This window comes from Caretta caretta, chromosome 10, assembly GCF_965140235.1.
Source record: "Caretta caretta isolate rCarCar2 chromosome 10, rCarCar1.hap1, whole genome shotgun sequence".
NCBI lineage: Eukaryota > Metazoa > Chordata > Testudines > Cheloniidae > Caretta > Caretta caretta.
Genome location: NC_134215.1, coordinates 74,996,964 through 75,021,493, shown reverse-complemented (window position 1 = coordinate 75,021,493; position 24,530 = coordinate 74,996,964). Strand labels below are relative to the sequence as shown.

At 39.8% G+C, this 24,530-nt stretch overlaps 1 long non-coding RNA gene across 1 annotated transcript; it reads right to left on the bottom strand.

The window, feature by feature from the left end:
* Positions 1 to 17,550: 17,550 nt before the first annotated feature.
* Positions 17,551 to 24,252, bottom strand: LOC125644205 (uncharacterized). Its single transcript, XR_007358924.1, has 2 exons — positions 23,998 to 24,252; positions 17,551 to 18,793 (listed from the first exon to the last, which is right to left on the bottom strand). It is a non-coding gene; the product is annotated as an uncharacterized LOC125644205 (long non-coding RNA).
* Between the last annotated feature and the right edge of the window lie 278 nt (positions 24,253 to 24,530).

The following is a 24,530-nucleotide window of genomic DNA, read 5'->3' as shown; positions in this document are numbered from 1 at the left end:
TCACTATAAAATAATTGTGTCACTATCTTCCCAATGCACTCTTCATGTTTCATTTGTCTTTTGACTGTAATTGAATGGTTGAAAAGCAAAAAATGTAGACAAATTCCAGCTGTATTGAGATCTGTTTCTTTCTCTGCTACCATGGCCCATCATTAGATAGTTTCCCTCTCTGTGCAGAAGGTCAGAGAGTATAAATATAAATTGCATTTTGCATTACTTCTAGATGAGTGAAGCTGTCAAAGCAATAATATAAGCTTTCAGTCCCACATTCTACCACTTCTTTCCCATTTTTTGGCCAGGAGGTCATGTGCAAATTGAACGTGACAGCCCAGACAACATGTCCAACAGACTTATATTGTTAGACTGCTCTGCCCTGGCACTCATCACAGCATTAAACCCTCATCGGACTTAGAGCTCTTAACTAGCTACCAACAGTAGCCCAGACTTCTTGCAAAAAAAGTTCAGTCCATACCAAATATACATCACAAAAGCATTTCTTCTTTGAGATCTCACCTAAAAGTATTCAAGGAGAAAAAAATGGAAACAACTGATAATATAATAGGCACACTTTACATTCATATCCCCACAGAATACATTTGTACAGTATATGCATAGACCAGTCATATCAGTAAAATCTTGTTCCTCCATAGAGTTTTAAAAAGTTAATGATTGTGCCCTTTTACTATAGTAGAAGAAGCAAGCACTTGTCTAGTATATATTTGCTGGAACCATATCCAAATAGAAATAAGTAAGTATTCTTCCAAGTGTCTACCTCCTGTTCTATACAAACAAGTTCTGCTTTATGTGCATTGGCTAGATAAGGCACCATGTATGGAAAGGAATAAAAGTGACTGTCTTGGAGCATGCCTGGAAATAAAGATATATTTATTTTGTACATACCAATGAGAAGTTTCCCCTAACTAGTATTGGGATGATGTAATTGGAATCTATTGTGCAAATACAATATATTAAACGGGGTATTTTAGATTAATTTGGCCAATAAGGGTCAAATCTAGAGTCCACTGAAGTCAGTAGGGGTCTTGTCATTCACTCCAATGGCAGATGCACCAGACCATAGAATGGCTTTAAAAAATAAATCTGTCACACTATGTACAATGTTGAAGGAAGGATAATGTTCAACGAGATAAAGTAAATGTCTATAGAAACATTTAATGGAACATGGAGACTTTCACATTTAGGTATGTTAAAATGCAGCACAGGCTGGTAATGACTGAAAGTTGTTAGCGTCAGACAGCTGTTGAGTGACCTATGTGAAATGAGTTGATGGTCTTGGTCCAGCTCTCAGCAGAAAGGGGTTCACATTACAAATGGCACTAAGCTAGCAAGCCTTGTTGATAGGTTGAGCAGAGAGGCCAAGGACTGAATTAGCATGAAAATGATGCTATCCTTTTATCCATAGAAATGATCTCTCCAGGTGAGGGTTGAGAGGTATGGGTGGGTAGAGAGGAGGCATTGTTGCTGTCCCTGACATCGCTCTTCCATGAATAAACAGAGAATTACATTTTCAAAGGCTGCCAGCCTGTCAATCTGTAGACTTTATTTATTTAATAAATCAGCATAGTTCCACAGACTTCAGTGGAGCAATGCTGATTTATAGAGGATGAGGATCTGGACCCAAATATTCAACAATAATTGTAAAAGGGTCTTTGATCATGAACGCACAAGTATTATTTATATTTACATTCCAGAGATTTGCATGTCGCACAGTGGGGACTATTTTATCTCTTCAGAACATTGCACCAGTATAAATAATCCATTGACATTCAAAAGCAAAAATAAAATGCCCTCTATTTACCACCAGATGGACCAGAAAGTTTTTTCTTCCAGCATCTTCCTCAAACAAATTTGACAACAATACTTAAATTCAAAGTTCAGTCAAAGGAAGAGAAAATGTGGGAAGAGAAGAAAAGCAAATGTTCTTGACTAGGTGATTGTATTACAGGCAACTACAAACCCACATGCTTAAATGTGACCTAGAGGCAAACCAGAGAAGAGCTCTATGTAACCTCAAAAATCTGTCTCTCTCACTACAGAAGTTGGGCCAACAGAAGATATTACCTCACCCACCTTGTCTCTCTAATAACCTGGGATGAACACAGCTACAAGAACAATTCTGCACTTCACAAATAAGAAGATAGGATACCACACCAAAGTATGATATAATATACAAAAACAATTCAGTCCCTCATTTGATAGTGCTTTCATAGCATTTGTGTAAACCAGCACAAATCCAGAGTGAACTCTTGAGGCAATTGGACCCAAACTTATCAAAGGTAGAGATGGAAACTATCAACAGAAATTACTAGTAGTGAGGAAAACATGTGAAATTTAAGCTTGCAAGATGGAAAACTTAAAATATGCAGCAATGTGTTTTACCTTTGACTCACAAGAGAAAAGGAAGATGAAAGCCAAGATAATATTGCTCTGAGATCAGAACTACATGTGTTGGTCTTTCTCTTCCCGTTCTTTTCATCCTGTTTTCTAATTGTCCATCCCAGTCTCTTCTAATGCTGTTTATACACTTGCATATTTCTTAAAGTATCCCATTGCTGCATTACCACCAATAAAGCTCCACTGTTGACAACAATGGTGAGAGTAGCTACTGGCGTTTTAGCTATCATTGTCAGAGAAGGGCTAGATGACAAAGTGGCTAACCTATCAGTGATCTGTCTGGCTACATCTACCCTAGCCTCTTTCTGAAAATTTCCCCTCACTGGCAGCAAGAGCCGGAGTGCTGGTGTAGACTTGTGGCCAGTATGTCTTCTAGTGGTACTCATGGCAGAGCTGGAAAACACAGTGGTTAAAACTCCAACAGCCACTGCTGAACTGTCTATGGGCCTGACTCAAAGCCCTTTGGAATCCCGAGGAGTCTTTCCAGTTATTTCAGTAAGCTTTGGATAACACCCTATTTGAGTGCTTCATTGTTACCACCAGTGAAGTTCCCGTGGTGGTAGAGTAACAATGGGGAATCTTAAAGAAAAATGTTTTTATAGTCAAGGCCTTAGTAGAACCTTTTCTCTCACTCAACACTGTTTTATCCATTTCGCAAAGCTTAGCCCAAGCTATTCCACTTTTCATCATCAATATAAGTAGATTTTGCCTGGCATGGAAAAGCACAGCTTCCTGAAGACGTCCTAGAAATACCCAGGGAGAAACTGTCATGCTTACAACCTTAAAGTGCCAGGTGGTCATGTGGTGAATCCGGCAAAGGTATAAAGTTTTATCCTTATTTTAAAGTTAAATTTCATGAGAGAGAGAAATAAACCTTTAGGAGGCTAGGGCCATTTACAGATTACAAGGAGACCTTCTAATAATGAGTGGAAATCAGTTGAAGACCAGTCACATAGCAAGAGAAGCCACCCTGCCTAATTCTTTGAGCTGTATGGCCCAAGCACATTCAACATAAGAATAAAAGCCATGCACAAAGCATGTTCTCGCAGCAAAGAGAGAGAGAGCTTAGCTAAATTTTTAAGTCAAGCAGTCTGCACTATGGTGATAGTGTATAGCAGAAGCTATAAAAGCCAAATTCTGTCCGGGGGTATGTGTATGTATATGTCTGTGTGTGTGTGTGGGTAGATATATATATACACACACACTTGAATAACCCTATTCTTAAGGCTAATATTATCTGACAGAAGAACTGTTGCAATATTTTCAAAATCCTGAATTTAATCCTTACAGGTAGCCAAACCTCTAGGCAAACCTCTCAGCAGACTTCTTAGTACAAGATGAACCTATCTTTGTAGTAGAACCATATTGGCTACATTTTCAAAGATGCTTCTGATATGATACCCACAATCTGGAAGTCAGCCATAAACCACTTTATATGTGTGGTTTGCATTTCAGCCTTCTCTTACTGTGCTGGCTTAATTTCTTAATGTTCATAAAACTCCTTAAACCTTTAAGGGGAAGATTTATGGCAATGCAGAATGGATCTATCCTACAAGTCTGCTACATAAAACCCACCCATTTGGCAACATGGACAGACAAAATGGAGATTTTGTCTTTACCGTAGAATCTGTTTTAATGGAGGATCTTGACCAAAATCAACTGAAGTCCATGTAAAGACCCAGAATGTGAATCTAATATGTCTTTGATGTAAAAGGCCCAATTATATGAGGACTTAATTCACTTGAGATTCAGGTTTCCAACCTGATTTAGATAAAGTTAAAGTATACCAAACAATTGGCATGCTCAGAGCATCCTACCATGGCTTTAGGTTTTTGAATAAATGTTTCTCCTAACATTCTTCCACTCTGAGAAATGTTTTACAGGTATCATGAATGAAGATCTATTATAGCCATTTCACCTAAGACCATATTTTACATTGATTCTATATACATAACTCTCGTCACTTTTAATGGGATCTTTGCACAAAGACTAAGGATACACTATAGTCCTTCAAAATCTTCTCATTCATTATATAAAATGAGGAGAACCATAATCCATGCAAGATCTTTAACTAACAGTCAAAGTGTAGCCCTCACAACAGACTCTTATTTGTGGCCTATCAAATCTTTCTCAGTTGTCCTGTCTTTATTTTTCCTTTTGGTAACCAGTTTATGGTCTTTTAGCTCACAACCTGGACCTCGTATTTGTAACTTACTTTAAAAAAATTGTTTGACATAATTGATGACAAGGTAATTTTCTAACAAGTAAGGTTTGGGTTTCGTGATCTAAGTCCAAGGATCCTTCACAAATAGTAACTATAAAAAACTGTAAAACATCTCTTCCCTTTGGTTTATGCTATCTGCCATGTTCCTGCTCAATTCACAAGCATTAACAAGGCAATGCTGTTGTACAGTTTCAGTGTAGCTGTGGATTGATCTCTCTTAGCAACACCAGATCTCCAAGGCTGCCAGAACAGAGTGAATGTGGTTATAAATGTGGTGGTTATTTGTCTCTAGATCTCACTCTCCAAGGTGATGTAGCAACCTGGGTAAGTGATATTTCTCATTCCAATGCTTCTTCTGCAATATTTGCTGTGCCTCTTTTTCCTTCCAACTTACACTCTCTATTTGATGGCAGTTTTAGTGAAGTTTGTAGATTTAACCACTTTTCCACAGACTATCATCCATCATGGCATGTATTTAATGTTCTCTCCACTGAAGTGTTCCATTCACACCGTTTTCTGATGTCAATATATTTTGTCTTTCCCCAGTCCCCACAAGAGATGCAGGATGTATCCACGTAAATTATGTTGAATTATCCATTCAATATTATTTCCTAGATTGACACATTTCTTGACTCTGCAATGCAATTTCAAAACAGTGTCTATTTATGTGATTATTAGAATTACGTGAATGTTGTGGGTCAGATCCTCAACTGGTGTCACTTGGAAGTCAAATGGAGCTACCCGGATTTAAAGCATCTGAGGATTAGGCCCAAACTTTAAAGATTGCTTTCCTAGTTGGTATTGTTTGAACTTGAAAAAAGGCATATGTGTGAGTGCGTGTGCATATCAATATTGATATATACATATATATATACACCATATGGCATGGTATAATAACACTGGAAACAGTTGTACCTTCTGATGAAAAGTGCTATATAAGAGTTAGGTATTATTATTAATATTATTATTATTAACTCTATTTAATCCTGAAACTTCAAAACAAGCAAGTCCTACTAATCACATCAAATCATTATTTTTCACATGAACTTGTAATGTCCACTCCTACTGAAAATCAGGCTTGCTTTTGCCCAGTTTCACCTCTTGTAGCAGAAGGAAGAAAAAGTCAAATCTCATCATGCTTAGAAGACCCCAGTTCCTGCAGATGATAAGATGAGAAATATCCAAGATCAGCCATGACTCCAGGTTACAACCTATCTTATGAGGTAGCAGCCGACAATGATATGCCTCTTACATGGTGTCCATCGCAACAGAAGCATGTAGCACTCAGCATCTCCAATATAACCTTATTTTGCCTTTTGCAATAATAATTTCATTTTATTGCTAATTTGTCCTCCGTGCTTATCATGTTGTGAACTAGGGCTTTATAATGAAGTTTTACAGGGGAAAGCCATCACTTCAGTCAAAAAATCTGTGAGAAGAAACTCATCTGTGTTTCTTGAGAGTAACAGAATTGTGACCAAATGATGCCCCTGTTTTTATACATCTGGAAAAGCTGTTCTAAATTAGCAGTTCTAAACTTGTTCAGTGTTTTACCTACATGGGCCAGATCCTCCACTGGTATAAATGAACATGGTTCCATTTGAAGTCAATGAAGCTGGATGAAGAGATTATCTGAAGTCAATGGAGATGAACTGATTTACTCCAGCTGAGGATGTGGGTATGCATAGTTGAATAAATACCGTGTTCTTTGTTATGACTGATCAATCTGGATAAATCACCTGATCATTTCCTTATACAATATGAAAAAGCACAGTAAAGGCAATTCATTTTTAAACTATTGTGTATCTATGTCGACATCTATTACTAAGAGTGTATTTCTACATCTTTATAATATAATTGTATAATATATATGCACATGTAGAGCTCAACCCAGGGCCCCAGTTCAGCAGGGCAAAGCAGCCGGAGGGATACCCCCACCTCAGAGGAGTCCTGGGATGGTGCAAAGTTGGTATCGTTGATCCTATGTGATGTTCTACTTCCCGCATCACCACCAGAACTACTTTCAGTGTAGGGCATGTGTCAGAGGTGGGAGGGGGTATGGCCAGTGAGGCTAGTGTAACTTAGAGCATCCCTGTAGCCAACTCACAACCACCTTTCCCTGCCCAAACATCCTCAGCTGTGTCAAGCGTGAAGTGGGCATAGCTGAGCATTGAGCCCAGACAGTACATAAATGTTTGTGTTGATAGAGAAATAGTTCTATGTGTATATAAGAGATATAATTCTACCTATGTATAACTGGGAAGCCGGAGAGCTGAGCTCCTAAGCATTACCCTCAGCAGAAATAGCTCTGAGATTGGCACTTCCTTTAGTTCTTCCCTGATGTCTCTGTTTTCTGATCTTCGTTGTTAGGGACAGTATAATAAGCTAGTGTTGGCTAAATGAATTATTGCAAGAGTGGGTCAAACATTGGTAAAACATTTTTGTGAATAAATTATTTCCTGAGAACCCCATGTGGTGCACAGACATCATAGTGGCTCTTAAGCCATCTGCCCTCCAGGCCACTAGCATGGGGATCTCATGTGTGCTAGTGATTTTTGGCTGCCAGAATAATCCCTTAGCACCATTGACAACTAGTGTAGGGGACAGAACTAAAGCCCAGCTGGCCCCAGGTTTTGAGAATTGCTATGATGGCTGAAAGCCACCTTTCAGTACCCTCCTGCTTTCTAAAGATGCACCAAGCACTCATCAGCCACAGCTGAGGATTGATGGCTTGCTTTTTTTTTCTCCCCAAATCCTCATCCCTGTTCCTTGTTTGCACCATCCTCCCTGTCACTTAGGCTTCTTAACTAGGAGTCATCTTTGACTCCTCTGCTGACTTACACATCCAACCTGCATCCAAATTTTGCCATTTCTTCCTGCCTAACATTTCCAAGATTCAACCTTTTTTGTCTACACTGATAAAACTTTGCAAGCCTCTTCATCTCCCAGTCACTGCAACTTCTCCATTGTGTCCTTCCTGACACATCACCCCATTCAATAGGATTGTAAATGCTCTTCTCTCTCTTTTTGGATGACCTTCCTCACTTCAACCCCTTTTCCATCAGAGATATTAATCTTGATTGCCCAGATATCCATTTCTCCATAGCTGTCTTTGCACCTCTTTCCATTCTCTTACCGTGAAACTCCTTCTATAAAATGATCCACTAAGACACTAATCTCTCCTCCAAATCCCTCCTTATGAGCCAATACTTCCATGGTCTCTCCAAGAAATTAGCCAACTACTAAACGATAGGTTGCAAGGTAGCTGGGTTCGGTATAGTAGATGTGTAAAAATCCAACACTTCCCACTAGCTAATCTCTCAGGTCAAGAAAATGTGAGCTCCATTTTTTTTTTCAACATTGTTCATTTGCCTAGCTCCCAAGCAGACGCATAATCTCCTACCTGCTATCTCTCAGTCCCCCTCCTCATTTGCATTCATGTCACTAATGACGGTGATTAATCACATGTCCTGGAATATCTTGACCTGTCTCCTGAAATTTCTAATAAGCCAATTTCTTTTTGTTCTTGTCACTCTTTGTTGTAGGTGCATCACACTAGATGATCATCAGTTCAGCTTGCCTTCAGGTAAAGCTTGCTTAAAGTAGTGTCTTGTTGATTGGATTACATTTGAACATCACTTTAGCTGTTTTCATATCAAGAAGTTGATTTTGACCAATGCCTTTCTTACTTAAAGAGCACTGAGACTGTGTTTCTTTAGAGATGCAGAAAACGACTTACCAGAACTTTGAACTCTGATCAACAAACCCTCCAACATTTGCAAGATTTCCATCATGTGCCTTATATTTTTCACTCTGAGCTAGTCTAAAACTCCATGGAAACAGCTGCCACTGAGCCAGAGGGAAAAGGAAATAGCCCTAAGCACAGGAGCCAGCGGAGTAGTTCAACTTTGAGTTATCTTCAGAAGGAGGTGATTATATGCTGGCCTCATTTTTAACATGCCCCTTTTCTGGAGGGGTGAAATGAGAAAGGAGGGATTTGAAGATTGACTGGTAAGTGTTTGCAAATGTCATATCAATGAGCAGAGAGAAGAGAGAAGAGAAGCTTGACTCCCAAGACTTCAGCCCTTAAATATCTGTATAAAATATAAGAGATAGGAAGGTGGTTATATTTTATACAGATATTTAAGGGCTGAAGTCTAACCAGTGGTTAGAGTGCTAGTCTGGGCTGTAGGATCCCTGAGTTTCCATTCCTTTTCAGCTACAAACATCCTGTGTGACCCTAGGCAAGTCACTTAGCCTCTCCGTGCCTCAGTTCCCCATCTGTAAAATGGGGATACTAAATCCTATCTACCTCCTTGGGTGTTGTGAGGATAAATACATTAGAGAGTGTGAGGTGCTCAGATACTATGGTGAGGGAGCCTATCGAAGTACCTACGATAGACAGATAAAGGAGTGTGTTGAGAATGTGAGGGTATAAAGCAGAAATGGAGCCAGACATCATAATAATTTCTTACCTGCATAGAAAGAAGCAGGTTCGCTGGTCACAACAGCACAAGAATATTGAATTCAGGAAAGCCAGTTTTCAAAAATTAAGCATTCTGATGAGTAAGGGAGCAAATATGAAAATCTGCCATCATGGAAGAGGATGGGAATTATTAATATGTATTCTTTAATTATAAGGCAATCATACTTACAGTATCTAGATTTTGGGCCCTGCTATATAAATTAAGTTCATCAGCATCTCTTCAACCGATTAAACCCTTTAGATTTTAGGCATATATATTAGAGTACTTTAGTTCAGGGCTGTTTTTGAAGTGAGGGGCAGTGGGGGGAGTTGTAACTTTTCTCTATTCAGGAGCATGTTAGTGGGGCTGATCTAGCACATGGCTGTCAGATGAATGCCTGCTGGACGATAGTTCTCATCATAACCTGGTGGTAGCAAGACTGGAGCTTATCCTGGTTTTGAAGGGAACAAACTCTATGAGCAAATATCTTCCACTGAACAAACTCTTCATTCTGTACCTGTTAAACACAACTGAGCTACTATAATTTGATAGCTAAGTCCTACTGCTTTAAGGGCTTCAAAGATAAAGTCTAGGGGGTGGATCAGTTGCATGAAGCTCATGCTTAGCACAGCTGAAAGTGGAGGAAGAAAAATGTTGCTTTAAGCCGCCTTCCCTAATCCTCGGAAAAACTACTGACAAAGTCATATGAGTCCCAAAGAGTCTAAGTGCAGGGTCCCCACCCCATTAAGTTCAGCACTGGCCCTGTAGGTGGTGTACCACAGGCACAGGGCATCCCTCCATGGGATCAAAGACCTCTCCCAGACAGCTCAAAAGGCTGAAGCCCAGATCCAAGGATTGACTAATCCATTCAGTGTGGTGTTCCTTTCTCATAAAATTCATTAACCCTTTCCTTCCCTGGCTGGGGCTAGGATTCATCTACTCCGGCACAGCAAGGCAGGTGGTGGTAAGATATTCATACACACACACACACACACACACACACACCCCTCTGCAGGAAGAACAGGAACATTTCCCCATAGCAATGGCACTTTTTAATGTTGTGGGTATACCAAAAATGGCAGAAGAGCTGAATTACAGGGCTCAAAGAGAAAGATGGGGGAAAAAATCACAGAATCCACAATGGTGACAAATTTACTTCCTTACCAATAACACAATACTGGACTGCTTCCAGAGTGAGACTATACAACGCTATAGCACACTGGTAAGCAGCAGTGTTAGACTGGACAAATGTGACCACATGCTGGTGGTGGACAATAAAACCATTCTGAGGCCAGTGGGCAAATGCAGCCTGTCAATAAGAAACCCACAACACAAGGGACATGATCACTTATTTAGACTGGTTGCCACACAGGAGTGCCACCCACTGCTGGGCAGCAGGACAGTGCAACCCATGGATTTTATTACAGCCCAACACCAGAATATTCCCAATGTGTGAGAGAAGGAAGAATAACCCCCTGAGCCCTTTCACAGCTTTCTACAGAATATAAGGACATATTTTAAGGAGCTAGACATGTACAGGGAAAGCTGATGTTAGAAACAGTGCAGCCTTTGGGATTACTGAAACACAGTTCCATTAGCCCTGGTGAAGCCACTGAAGAAGGAACTGGCAAGCCTGCAAAGAACAGACATACTTATATTAGTTTAAATTAGCAGTGGATCAGCAGCCTAGCAGAGGTGAGAACATTTCAGGTCACCTTGGGATATGCCTTGATCCAAAAACACTGAACAAAGCATTGAAAACAGGCTGCAATGGGTTGGCAGTAAAAGCCACGTCCCAAGGGTGGACTATGTACTAGTAACCTCTGGCTGCAACAAGTCAGCAAAAACGGGCACAAAAGATGCAACAATAACAATAGCTGAAAAGAAAGATGTGACAATCTGCATGGAGCTTGTAGGGAGAAGAACAGGTTGCAGGAGGGAAGAGTTTGAAGGAGGCACCAGGAGGTCAGTCTGTGTTCACATTGGTAGAATGCTAGCTTAAATTGCAGTGTCTCTGTAAATAGTTTTCTTAAGAAAGAGCCAGTTTAGTTTTAGAAGCATGGAGTCCTTTCATGTTATTACCCAGCACATGGTACTTCAGGGATCTGCAACCTTTGACATGACACATGGCTTACCAGGGTAAGCCCCCTGGCAGGCCAGGCCGGTTTGTTTACCAGCCGCGTCCGCAGGTTCGGCCAATCGCGGCTCCCACTGGCCGCGATTCACTGTTCCAGGGCAATGGGGGCTGCGGGAAGTGGCGTGGGCTGAGGGACGTGCTGGCCGCTGCTTCTCCCAGCCCCCATTGGCCTGGAGCGGCAAACCGCGGCCAGTGGGAGCCGCGATCGGCTGAACTTGCGGATGCGGCAGGTAAACAAACTGGCCCAGCCCCCCCCAGGGGGCTTATCGTGGCGGGCCATGTGCCAAAGGTTGCTGATCCCTGTGGTACACGAAACACCACGCAGGCAGGTAGACTCCAACGTTTCCAAGAAAGTGTGCATAGTCGTCAGGCTTTCTGACCCTTCAAACAAGTCTGCTGTATCTTTGTATACAGCTGCAAAGTTAAGATGTTTTCAAATTTAACTGCACCAACCTCCTTTTCAGTCAAAAATCACATACGTTTCCTGGTGGTGTTGGAGGTGTCAATTTTGCCTATTCAAAGATTCCACTATTCTAGATGGGTTGTGTAGAACAGACACAAACCATGCCTCACGAATGTGTTCAAACTGAGGGCCCTGGATTCTGGATTATGTGGAGATTTTTTTTTTTTGTCTTTTTAACTCTAAATCTGTCAGACAGTTATTAAATCTATGAGCACCATAAAACTGTTCCAACAGAAAGACTCAAATTGACAAACTCTACAGATTATGCTAGCAAAACCTAGGACTAAACTGGGAGGAGAGGTAGATATGCTACAGGGTAGGGATAGGATACAGAGGGACCTAGACAAATTAGAGGATTGGGCCAAAAGAAATCTGATGAGGTTCAACAAGGACAAGTGCAGAGTCCTGTACTTAGGATGGAAGAATCCATGCACTGCTACAGACTAGGGACCGAATGGCTAGGCAGCAGTTCTGCAGAAAAGGACCCGGGGTTACAGTGGACAAGAACCTGGATATGAGTCAACAATGTGCCCTTGTTGCCAAGAAGGCATTTTGGGCTGTATAAGTAGGGGCATTGCCAGCAACATGATCATTCCCCTCTATTCGACATTGATGAGGCCTCATCTGGAGTACTGTCTCCAATTTTGGGCCCCACTCTACAAGAAGGATGTGGAAAAATTGGAAAGTGTCCCGCGGAGGGCAACACAAATGATTAGGGGACTGGAACACATGACCTATGAGAAGAGGCTGAGGGAACTGAGATTATTTAGTCTGCAGAACAGAAGAATGAGGGGGGATTTGATAGCTGCTTTCAACTACCTGAAAGGGGGTTCCAAAGAGGATGGATCTAGACTGTTCTCAGTGGTAGCAGATGACAGAACAAGGAGTAATGGTCTCAAGTTGCAGTGGGGGAGGTTTAGGTTGGATATTAGGAAAAGCTTTTTCACTTGGAGGGTGATGAAGCACTGGAATGGGATACCTAGGGAGGTGGTGGAATCTCCTTCCTCAGAGGTTTTTAAGGTCAGGCATGACAAAGTCCTGGCTGGGATGATTTAGTTGGGGTTTGGTCCTGCTTTGAGCAGGGAGTTGGACTAGATGATCTCCTGAGGTCCCTTCCAACCCTGATATTCTATGATTCTATGACTTCTTTGAAGCCTAAGCACCTAAATATGCTTCTGTCTCACCAAACACAAAGCTTGTAACCCTCTCTGAGAACCACATGTGAAACTTCCCAGAAATCCTAAACTTCAGCAGCACAGTCTTTGTAGCACCCATGCTCATCACTGATGAAATACAAGTCTCACTAAAGTTTCAAACAAATTATTTTCAGCTGTGCTGGAGTTATCTGAGCATGAAACCCCACCCCCCACCACCACCTTTTAATATATTTCATGAAAACTAAAGAAATTCCAAACCAAAAATCTTCATTAAAATAGATCCATATGTTTGAAGGCCAGGAGGGACCTGCAAGGGGAACCCAATCAAATTTTATCCAGTAATTCCTGCAGTGGAGAGATTTTTACCTAACACATAAGTTGGTCCCAATAACTTGTGGTTGAATTCCTTTTTGAAAGAAATGCATACTTGATATAAAGACCTCAAATTATGATAAATTTGTCAGTTAGAAGTAACAATTCGGAACATATTTCCCTTTAAAATATTGTTAATGATGTTGTAGTTAGGGTTTTGAAACTAAGTGCTAGAAACCAAGGTGATCCATTTGGGGTTCTTATATCTACCATGAACTCTGCTCTCACATCCCACTCACCCATCACCTTTAAACCAGAGACACACCTACCCATTTCCCCTATGATCAGACTTGATCTACATTTTCCATATCAATGAATTAAATAGCCACAACATCTGTAGTTGTTTAAGGAATGCAGGATAGCTTCCCAAATCATCATTTTTAAAGTGGCAAAGCAGTTCTACACTGTTCTTAAGATTTCATATTTATTTATTTTCATTTTAACACAACTAGTTGTGTTTAAAATACTAGTTTGCTCATCTTGGTGTTAATAAACATTCTTAAAGGTGCATTAAGGCCTTAATTCTACTCTTTTGGAGGAGAATTCCTGATTGCAGAGGAATAACACCAGATTTACAATAGTTTAAATGAGAATACAAGTTGACATTTGATGGGAAAGAAAAAGCCTCCGATAATTATCTACAAGTATCCAGGCTTGATCCCATTTTGGATTTTTTTTTAAAACAACGAACACAAAGATTTAATAAAAATCAGCTTTATTTTTTGCTGATTGTTTCATACTAGATCTATTGTATAGAAATCTCAGCAGGTCTATAGCACCAGAGAATACTTTTCTGTTAAAAATGTACTTTGAACAGTTGCTGTCTCTGAGAGATGGTGTAAGGATGTGCTAAACCCTGCTCATGAGTGGAAAAGTTGGTATCAGGTTGACATGTTCATATGGAAGTGAGCAGTAAAGTGTGTCAAAATTGCGTATATAAGAGACAAGGTGAGGAAATATATTTTATTGGACCAGCTTCTGTTGGTGAGACAAGCTTTGGAGCGCCACAGAGTTCTTCTTCAGCAGAGTGTACATACCAATGTAAAACGTAAGGAGTTACTACATCCTGGTAACTTGTATTCAGATACACTGAGGAATAAAGAGTCCAGTCCAGAGTGCACTCAAAAACCTAAACAAAAAACCTCCAGGCAAAACAATAGTAGTATGCCCACAGAGTGTAACTAGACTACGCTCTCTCTTTCTCACTCTCTAAACGTCCATTAGCCCCTAGAAAGAAAAGAATAAAGTTACTCTCCCTCCCTTTGAAACCTCTACCTGCTTTTCTCACTGTTCTTCAGAGGAGTACCTTGAAGTAAACTATCACCAGCTCGCCAGGACTATAAGCCCAGCATTGGAAGCTACTTGTTCTGTCTCTCTCGAGTTATGCCGATATGTAGATTCCTATACAGAGAGAGCATGAATGAATTTCCTCGCTCTCCGGTTTATTTCAAGCGCAGTTTCAAAGTCAATGAAATATGGGAGCGGAAGAAGGACAATTGTGCCCCAAATTCCTTTGATCAGAATAGAGAAGGGACAGACCCTGCCAAGATTGCTCAGCTACAAGGGTGATGCAGACTTTATAGATCCGATTTTTTCTTTCCCAGCATGGATTGCTTTAAAATAGAGGTACGTCCGTGGTGAGTGTGCCAATGTGTGTCACGGCATCAGAGCCCACTTACAGACACGGCTTGCTGGGCACAGAAAACGACCGATTATTCCTCACTAAAAGAAATCCCCTCTCCCTGGTGCCTATGATGCTCTGTCACACAATGTGGCATGGGAAGGATTTCACTCTAGAGAGAGTTCAGACGATGTGAGTCGGAGTTATGTCTTCCCTCCGCATTTAACGATAGAAATAATAAGAAAAAGTAACAACACTGTGCATTGACAGACCCCAAACAACGTTAGTTCTACGAGCAAATCTGCTGCTGGAACATAATAGACCGTAGCCAACTCTTTGGTGTATCATGGATTGTTTTTAATGTGCAGGGCGTCATCACCCATTCACAGACACGAGGGCTGATCCTGCTGATTACTGGCGATCTTGTCCCTAAGAGCTGTAAGTACATGGGCCTACCAGCGCAATTTTAGCATGGTCTTGGTGAAATTGTAGATTGCCGATCTCTCTGAAGCAAAGCAGCAAAAGCTGCAGGACAGTCTCTCCCCAGCTTTTCCATTGTGTCTTATTGTTATTGATGGTTGTTGTTTTACAGGTTTAAAATAGTCATCACTGACCGGAGATACCTTCTTGGCAAAAAGTGTCAATCAGAAATTCTGCTCAGCCCTCCCCTAGTCGCTATTTCAACACTTTTCAATCCCCCCAGCGGCACTGGGAAGATGTTCTTAGCCAAATACATGATTCGATTAATGAGCACTTCTGTGTGCTAAGGAATGCAAATTCTGTCTCTCCCTGTATTATTAGCTGTATCAGAGTGTTTGTCCTTTCAGACCTCTTTGAAGTTGATGAAGGGAAGGCTGTGAGCTGGCACTGAAGGGGTGGGTGGGGGGGAAACTTCTGATTCCTCGGGTTTTTTATTTGTTCTCTTGCCAAAAACGCCAAAGGTAGCTAAAGTTACAGAAATTATTTTAAAATGTGTGTGTTTGTTTGTTTTCAAATGCGACAGATCCCCCCCCCCAGTCCTCCCTTGTAATAATAATGGGATCTGATGAGCAGTCTGCTTTGAAATTATTTTACAGAATAAACACTCCCATGCCCTAAAGAATCTGTTACTGTTTGGAAGGCGTATAGGAAGTACATTCAGTTGCCCATCCCAAACATGTGAAGACTTATTTTTTATTGCTTCAAGGTATACATTGATTTCCCCCTTCTTCTCCTCTCTCCCCCTCCCCCAAGTCCTCCCCACCCACACTGGTCAGAGTATGTAGAGTATGGAAGGCACTCTATATCACTTGTAAGTTACCTAAAAGGTTTAATCGAAGCAGCAACTGGATATTGGCATTTTAAGGCATGTACCCAAATATCAATTTCAGTGTCAGGTTTTTAATGGGAGGCATTTTGATTCGAGATGTATTTTTGAAGTTTGCAAACCGCTCTGAACTTCTTACGAACGCTGAGATCTTGCATTTATCAGGGGTGGTGTTGGGTGATCACTTTAGGGAGCTTTTGATGATGAAGCTGAGAACTAGGTAAGTTAGTTCAGGGAGCAATGGAAACCATCTGCAGTGGTATGGACGGTGGCAGGTTGCCCTTGTTCTATGTTGTTTGTGGACTCCGCTGGTTGTACCGATTGGCTGTAAACTCTAGGGCGATTTTGTGTTTATAGCATCGGAAATTCAAGCAGTTGTGCAAACCTCAGAGGAAGGAGATCAAGATAGATCTTTGCACCACACAGTGCGTTGGATGCAACACAACTTGGCTTTAAAATGTACCACAATGCCACGAACATGTTTCTATGAAATGTCATTGCTTTCATTATAATTCTCAGACATCTTATTTGCCTTTTAGGTACGTTTTCCAGTGTGCATTCGCCGTCACTAGGGGAGATTTATTGCTTCGATTGGTTTAGCTATTCCACCTGCACTTCCCATCGCAGTACTGCTGTTACCTAGGGATGCTCTAACATTCACTCTCCCCTGGTGACATTACAAAGGAAATAAAATTGCACACCCAACTTTAAAGACAAACATAAATGGACAGTATTAGGACCCTTTCTGAGTGTGATGACTCAAGTGAAGTTTTTATTCCAGATAAGACCCCAGCGTCAGTTAAACTTTTGGCGTGTATCGCTTTTCCTCTTGAAAGGTGTTAAAACAGCAATTCAATTACAGTAAATAGTGTACATCATCTTCACAGCTGGAAAATTCTGTAACTAACTGTGACCAAACGTTGTAAAGGAATATAGCTTAACCAGTATTACTTTTTTTTTTTTTTTTTGGCTGACCACAGGTTAATTAATTTCAAGGAGCTTAGTATATCTAAACAGGAACATACTGAGATGCTGGCAAGAAGTCATAGAATATAAAACGTGGAATTAGAAAGATCATATGAAATCTACATAGCAATATTTTTGCCTGGGAATAATTCTTACATTTTTCCCACCCTAAAGTATAATAATAATAAAATAATAATTATTAGTAGTACTAATAGAAATAATAATAATTAATAGCAAATAGGGTAAATCCAGTCCTCTCATATATATAGTCTGTGTCTATATGACACACACCAGAGATATACATAGCATGTATCCATTGACATATACATACATATGCATATTCCAATATATACATACATATATGACGCTACCTTGAACAATATATACAACATAGACCACACGATTTTTATTCAACATCCATTGATACCCCAGCATTAACGGCATCCAGCAAATGTGAAGAATCGCGGAATCAGTACTGTAAGTTGTACACAGAGAAACGATTGCTTCTGAGTGCAGTCCTAAATCATACATGTAAAAAGCTCAAGGAAAACTCCCAATAACTCAGACACCTTTATCATTTCAATTAATGGTAATATTAATATTAGCTGCCGTCTCTAGTTGCACTTGAGAAGATTTAAGGAGGATTTAATTTACTTGAGGGTATATGAAAAAAGCATTATAAACCCTTGGAGGTGTTTTTTTAGTGCAACAAATGTATCTGTGGGTTTTTTGTAACCCCGTCAGTTTATAGAAACACTATATTGCCCGATCTTCCAAATTTGCACAGCCAAAACTTTCCTTAGGAGTAGAATAACTTGTTTGACTCCACTGCAGTCACTGAGGATTTACTCTGATGTAAATGACAGCAGAAGTAAGACTTCAGGGGGAGCTTTGGGAGCCTAAGCGATAGGGCCTTAAGGTTTGAGTCCACGGTCAGCAAAAGAACTTGTAACGGGGAATACTGACCACCCTCTACTAAGTACCCTTAGGTCGGTCATTGGCTATGTGCATGGACCATTGCAGAGGGGGCAGGTTACACCTGTAGGAATCCACAGGATGCTTGCTGGGAGCAGAGTCAAGAAGGGGCTCTTAAGCATTTATTCTGTGTTTCTAATCTGAAAATCATCCGAAAACATTCAGCATCAAAGACCAGCCTTCTTATTATTATTATTATGAGTTATTATTAATTATTAGTATTGCTTTTACATATAACGTGATGGGAGCAGGATGGTCAGCAATTCCAACTGGTAGAAGAGCAGCAGTGAAGAGGAAATCCCGGACTGGGATATTAACAACAATAAAAACAATAAATAAAAAGCTAGGGGTAGATCCAGACGTATTTTCTGACCAAGGAAAGCAGAATCGGGCCCCTTGCTCTTATCATTGACTTGGACTGTAGCTGCTCATGGGAATCAATTTCTTTACAAATCTATTAGCGAGATGATTTTGACTTCTTGGTTGTCGTTTTTGTTTTTAATGGTAGCATAATTTGTAAACCTTGTTGATCAAAACATCTATATCTAAACAATAAAAAAAAAATCCTGGTTTCGCAGATAACACAAGTTTAAAACCTCAGCTGCCCTTTTGCAAGTGATAAAAGGAGAATATTTAAAAAAAGAAAGAAAAACAAACTCTTTGAGTCCCATCTTCCATATCGCCATTAAAAAACCTGAAGGAGGGATAAAACAATAACAAAGTAAATACACCAACCAAGATTCTGTTAAAGAGACAGTTGTGTGTTCAATATTTCATTTTAAAATAGTCCCAGATATTCCCCAGTGCATCGTAAAAATGTGAGCATTAAACTTTCTCGTAATTTATTTGTCAGGAAGCAGAATTATTTGCGTTTTGGAAAGTTCGTTTTGATTATTTTTTGTTTGCGTCTCGGATTTCTGATTGCATATTAACTTCCCTTTCTATTTTAACCCAGAGCTCCAAACCTGTTATTTCCTTTTATTTCAGTTTGACTTGATTGTTTCATAGACAACGATTTTACAGAGAGGCGCACAATCACCCACATATATATGAAACTTGTATAGACTATTTATATCTATCTAAAACTTAAAGAAACTTTTGTGATTTATCCCCCAAAATATAGTTTTGTTCAGTTAAAAAACTTCAGGAAACAAGAAAGTGAGATAAAGCCTGAAATTAATTTTTGTGACCAAAATTACACTTTATTTTTTCCTCCAGCAAGGGAATTTCGTTCCTCCAAACCTGTCTTCTTATATTTTTCCTGCAGAACCCAAAATACTCTCAATATTACTAGTTTCTTTCTCCTTCGTTATTCCATCCTGTTCTTTCTTCTCAACTTAGAAAGGTGTTCCCGAAGAATTTAACCTAATTATTGATACAATATCTTGAAAACTCTGACATATCTGAACGAAAATGTAGGCATAACCCCCCCTCCTCCCAAAATACAAATCTTCCTTATATTGTCTAATCTTTTGAAGAACGGGTTTCTGAAATTCTGGTAAGGGAACTCATCACTGAAGATTTGTATTATTTTCTTGAAAGTCCTTCAGATGCTTAATATCTTAAATACAATTTCTGTAAAATTATGTTTGTGTCATTGGCATAAATATTCACACCAAAAGACAATGCACATCAAACACGTCTTTCAAAAGTTTTTTTTAATGTTTGTTTTGGGGTTTTTTTTTGCAAGTTGTGTGTTCGATTTTATTTTTCTTCTTAAAATGTCAATCCTCATTTAGGAAAGGTGAGATCTGTAGATAATTATGGGTTATTTGTTAATTATCTAGTTACTTTTGATGGTAAAAAAATACACACATTTTCTATTGTGTTAATTACTAGGATGTCATTCTACTGAAGGTATCTTTGTCAATTGCAAGGAGCGGAAGGGGCGTGGGGAGGGAGGGAGAAGAGCGAGATTGGAAAGCTTTTTAAAAATAAAATCTTAATAGGTTTTCTAATGGTAATTTAAGAAATTAAAACCTTACCATGTTACATATTTTGCCTGAGATCGTTTCTCCTCTCAGAGGGACCTGGCATTTATTTATTTCTGGAGATTTTTTTTTTAATACATCGTTTTCTCTACAGTTTGGTCCAAATCTTTTTTGTTCATCCTTCTTTATACAAGCAACCATCTTTTCTTTTAATAATTGTTTCCATCCCGTAAAACTGTTAAAACTAAATGTATTCTATTTTCTTGCCTTTTTCTCACCTAAGAAAGAACATCCAACTACAAAAGCGAATCAGCTAAATAAATAAATAAACAAAAATCAAGCAGGGAGGCGGAACACAACGTATTTTATGCTATTTCTTAATTTTTATTGCTTACGTAAAACCTAACGGATCCTAATGTGCAACTGAGATAACCTGGACATAATTCGAGCTCTCTAAACCTTTGGCCTTGAGCTAATTAAGAAAAAATATACTCCAAATTGCTATTTCCAAAAACACCTTGTTCATTTGTCAAAGTTACCCATGTAATTTTTCTAAACCCGCACAGTAATTATAAATCACTGCATTTAACTCCTCTTCATTATCCTCAGAAAATCAATATCAATTCATTTAAAATGATTCAGATTATAATAAACTTGCTATTGCACTGACTTCTCCAAATGCGTTGCCCATGGAGTATATCGAACATTTTTTTTTTTTGCCTACAGTCCATCCCTTTCTTACCTATATCGCCTTCTTTTACCATCCCAAAGTTCTTGGCAGGACACTTTTTCGAATAGATAGCGACTGTATTATTTCCACCCAGCTAGTCTGCGTGTCTCACACTGTTAACTACACTCCAGGCAGCACTGACTTTTAAAAATGTTTTCCTATGTACGAAACAATAATAATCTGACATACTTGTCGCAAACCCCCTGAATATGGAGCGCAACTCAAAATGAAAACCAAAGTCAAATATATTTTTAAAGAATTTAATGTAGGCAAAATCATGTGGAAATTATTTGGAGGGGATATAAATTGATCAGGGATGGAAATTATGAGGCACTCATTCTGATGGTTTGGGGCCAATGAAAAGGAAAGCTTAGAAAAACGTCTAGGTGTGGAACATTAATTATAAAACACAGAAGTCTTCACTTTTGTTCGCTTGGTAGGAAAGCCTCATCTCTCTCTCTCTTTTCTCCTCTGTCTTTTAAAGAAAGAGGATCCTAAATTCCTTTTGACTGATAGGAAGTTACAAGACAAGATGCAATTTTCTCTTTCTTTTCTGACAACTCTGTCATCCCAGGGATCATAGTCATGTCAGGGTGTCTGTCTCTGGGAAAAAAAAAAAAAATCACTGATGCCTATGGCCATCTTTGCATCAAAATTTTCCAGACCTCTATTTTTCATTGTGATCTCACTGATCTGAGTTTGAAATGCGAACGCAGTAAAGCCCCTAAGCCTTCAATCGTGTGGAATTTTCAAAAGATCTCTAGAAGCAATCTCAGGCTGTCTGACCCCTGACAGACGTAGATCCCTTTATACCTCTCTCTGCCAGCACTTCATTTGCTGGAATAGCTTTCAGATTTGCACCTCCAGATGACAACCTGAGTGTTTATTATGTATATGAATCCGAAATCTTCACTACATTACAAAGGAGGCTTCTTAAACATGATATTTAATTTCAGATCATAATTACCTGAGCTTTTTTTGCTTCTAATTATCGATTCCACCTTCCTCTCTGTGTCATGTTGATAGTTTGTTTATTCTCCCTTTTAATCAGTCTTTACAAAAATCGTATTACTTGATTCCACAGGGGAATTAAACATGTCACACCGGACACACATCATGACTGTGTGGAGATATACACTGGACTCCCATCATGTGGCGATGTATAGTTATAACTATATCTTATTTGCTCTTTATTGCTAGCTAGCTGTGTGTGTGTGTGCTTTGGAAACAGTACAATCCAATAACTGTTACTGCCATTGCAATCCCAGTGGTTAGTATACTTCATCTCTTATTAATCTATAACAGGCCATTTACAGCGGTGTTTAAGTTCTGTCTTGTGACGTAATAAATTGCCATTTGGTATGAACCAGAGAAGCTCAAAGCCTTTATATTTTCCTTGCAAACTTCGCTAACTTTCTAGAATCCCAGGTGTCAGTCCCTTCCCATTCACCTGTTTAACTGAACATTCTACCGCGCCTAGATTGTTTATCTTTCAAAAGAGATGGATGTGGTAACTCTGGACCCTGGCATTTAATTTATCAGTCGAAATGCTGTATCTCAAACATCAGGATCGTTGTCATTCAGAATGTTAGGTTTATTTTAACTGACCTGGTTAGGTGAGAGTTCTAATTGGAAGTAACGATCACAAATTCTATTTTCAGTTTTAAAATCCGAAAGTGGTGAAATGTTTAAGATCTTACAAAGTAGGTGCTGTCCAAGTGTGTACATGCCTCTCCAACGCAGCCCTGCCCTCCAAACTTCTAGGCACATGCGACATAGGGGTCTATTTAAATGGTAATCTTTAAATATTTGCAAAGGTGTCTTTTATGTGGCAGATATTTTTATAGATTTCACATTACTTTCCCCCCTCCCTTTGGACATAGGTTCGTTCTGTTGCTACGATTAACTTATGAAAATAACTAATCATTAGTTTAATTTGCTTAGCAAACGCCTGCCTGTGTGTTCACATGTTTCTGTATTTATCCATTTTTTCCCATAAAACTTGTATTAAAACAAAATGTTACTTTTCTTTCTCTCAGGAGCTGTATATACATAGACCCTCCCTTTTTGAAATAGACCGCAGGGACTGTCATTAGATCAGATGGCAAGCCTTTATAGAAAGTGTTTTGCATAATTACATACCAAAGCCAGAATAGTCACCCTCACATTTTATGGGTCACAAACCATCAACAATTGGCACATTATTGTCCAAGAAACCCCAGTCCATTCACTGATAGAGAAAACTAGACTGCCTAATCTAGAACTGAAGAAGATTGAAATTTCTTCTAATAAGAACCCAGAGAAGATTATTTTCAAACTGACAACGTGTTTACATATAGTTATAAAGTTCAGAGGACCGATGAGGAGAGAGAAAGGGTAAAACCACTAAACATGATTAAGAATTGCACAGTGGCCTAATATAGATGGTTCATCAAAAAGGAACAGACTGAAAAGCCCCCCCACAACCCTCTCCTTTTCAGATCTGTTCCCTTTTCTACCGTTGTGATTCAGTAATTAAGATATTCTTATTTAGACAGACAGCTCCTCTGGTAACTGAATAATATTAGTTCCCTTTGATGTCAAACTTTTGACAGTTATCACACTCGCGTTGGGCAATTTAGCACAAATGCCCTCTTTTCTTTCTTTTTCTTTTTTTTTAAGGGGGGGTGAAGACTTTGAAGAAAAGTAATAAGTGTGATCGCTATCAGCAAATGATGGAAATCGCAGTGGACAGCCATCCCTGGGTATAAATTACATTTTGTTCTATATAATGAAGCAGAGTTTTGTTTTTACCTCATTGGGCTATCATTGTCCAAAATTAGGGCAATAATCCCACTCACTTCACACCAATTCACCACTCTCTCCCCCAGATCTCCCGCCACCACCACCGGGTAAAGGGGAGATTTTCCATTCCCTTCCCCCCTCCAACCCACCCAGCCAGTAAACCTGCGAAGCCATCAGGAATCGCCCTACTACAAAATAAAGTAACAGCTGAACGCTGAGTAGGGCTGATGACTCAGGGAGGGTGTTTCACCTGAGTCTGGATTGACATAAATCCACTCTTGTGGACGCCAGAACTTTGGATCTGCCAGATGGCAGGATGATGAACCACGTCTGTTGTATGATATTAATAAAAAAAACGTACATATGAACACGTTGCTTTTTTTGACCCCCGGTTGGCTTTATTTCGAAGGAGCGTGGTGACGTCTTCTCCCAAACCGCCTCTAAATCAGTTACCTGTTCTCTCGAGGGGGTGAGCTTTCAGTCTAGCAAGCACAGCAGCATCCCAGAGCCTGCGTCAGGAAGAGCATCTCTCTCCTAGGGGCTTCTTGTCTCTTTCAGAGGGAGTATATGAGGATGCGGGACCTTCCTGGTAACTTTGGGGAATGCTCTTTAACCCTGGCCCTGGCATTGCCCACCACCCCAGAGGAAAATTCGGAAGAGCTCGATTTAGGAGGGACACGTGAAAACTCCGGTGCAACGTGGTAACATGATCCGGGAGTAGGGGAAATAACTTGTGGTTGGTTCCCCCCCCCATCCCCCCCGACTCTTTCAGCAAAACTTTGTCTGGGGGATGAGGGCGTGAGGGGGGGGGGGGAAGAGAAGTCAAACTCTCGCAGGTTTCTCGCGAGATCCAAGCAATTAAGAAAAGAAAAAAAAACAGCCCTTTGCTTTCAGCTCCCATTCCCACACTGTGTCTAGATGTACATGGAAATCAATAAAACAACCTTAATGATTTTTATAATCTAATTATCCCCTGAACTGTGAGT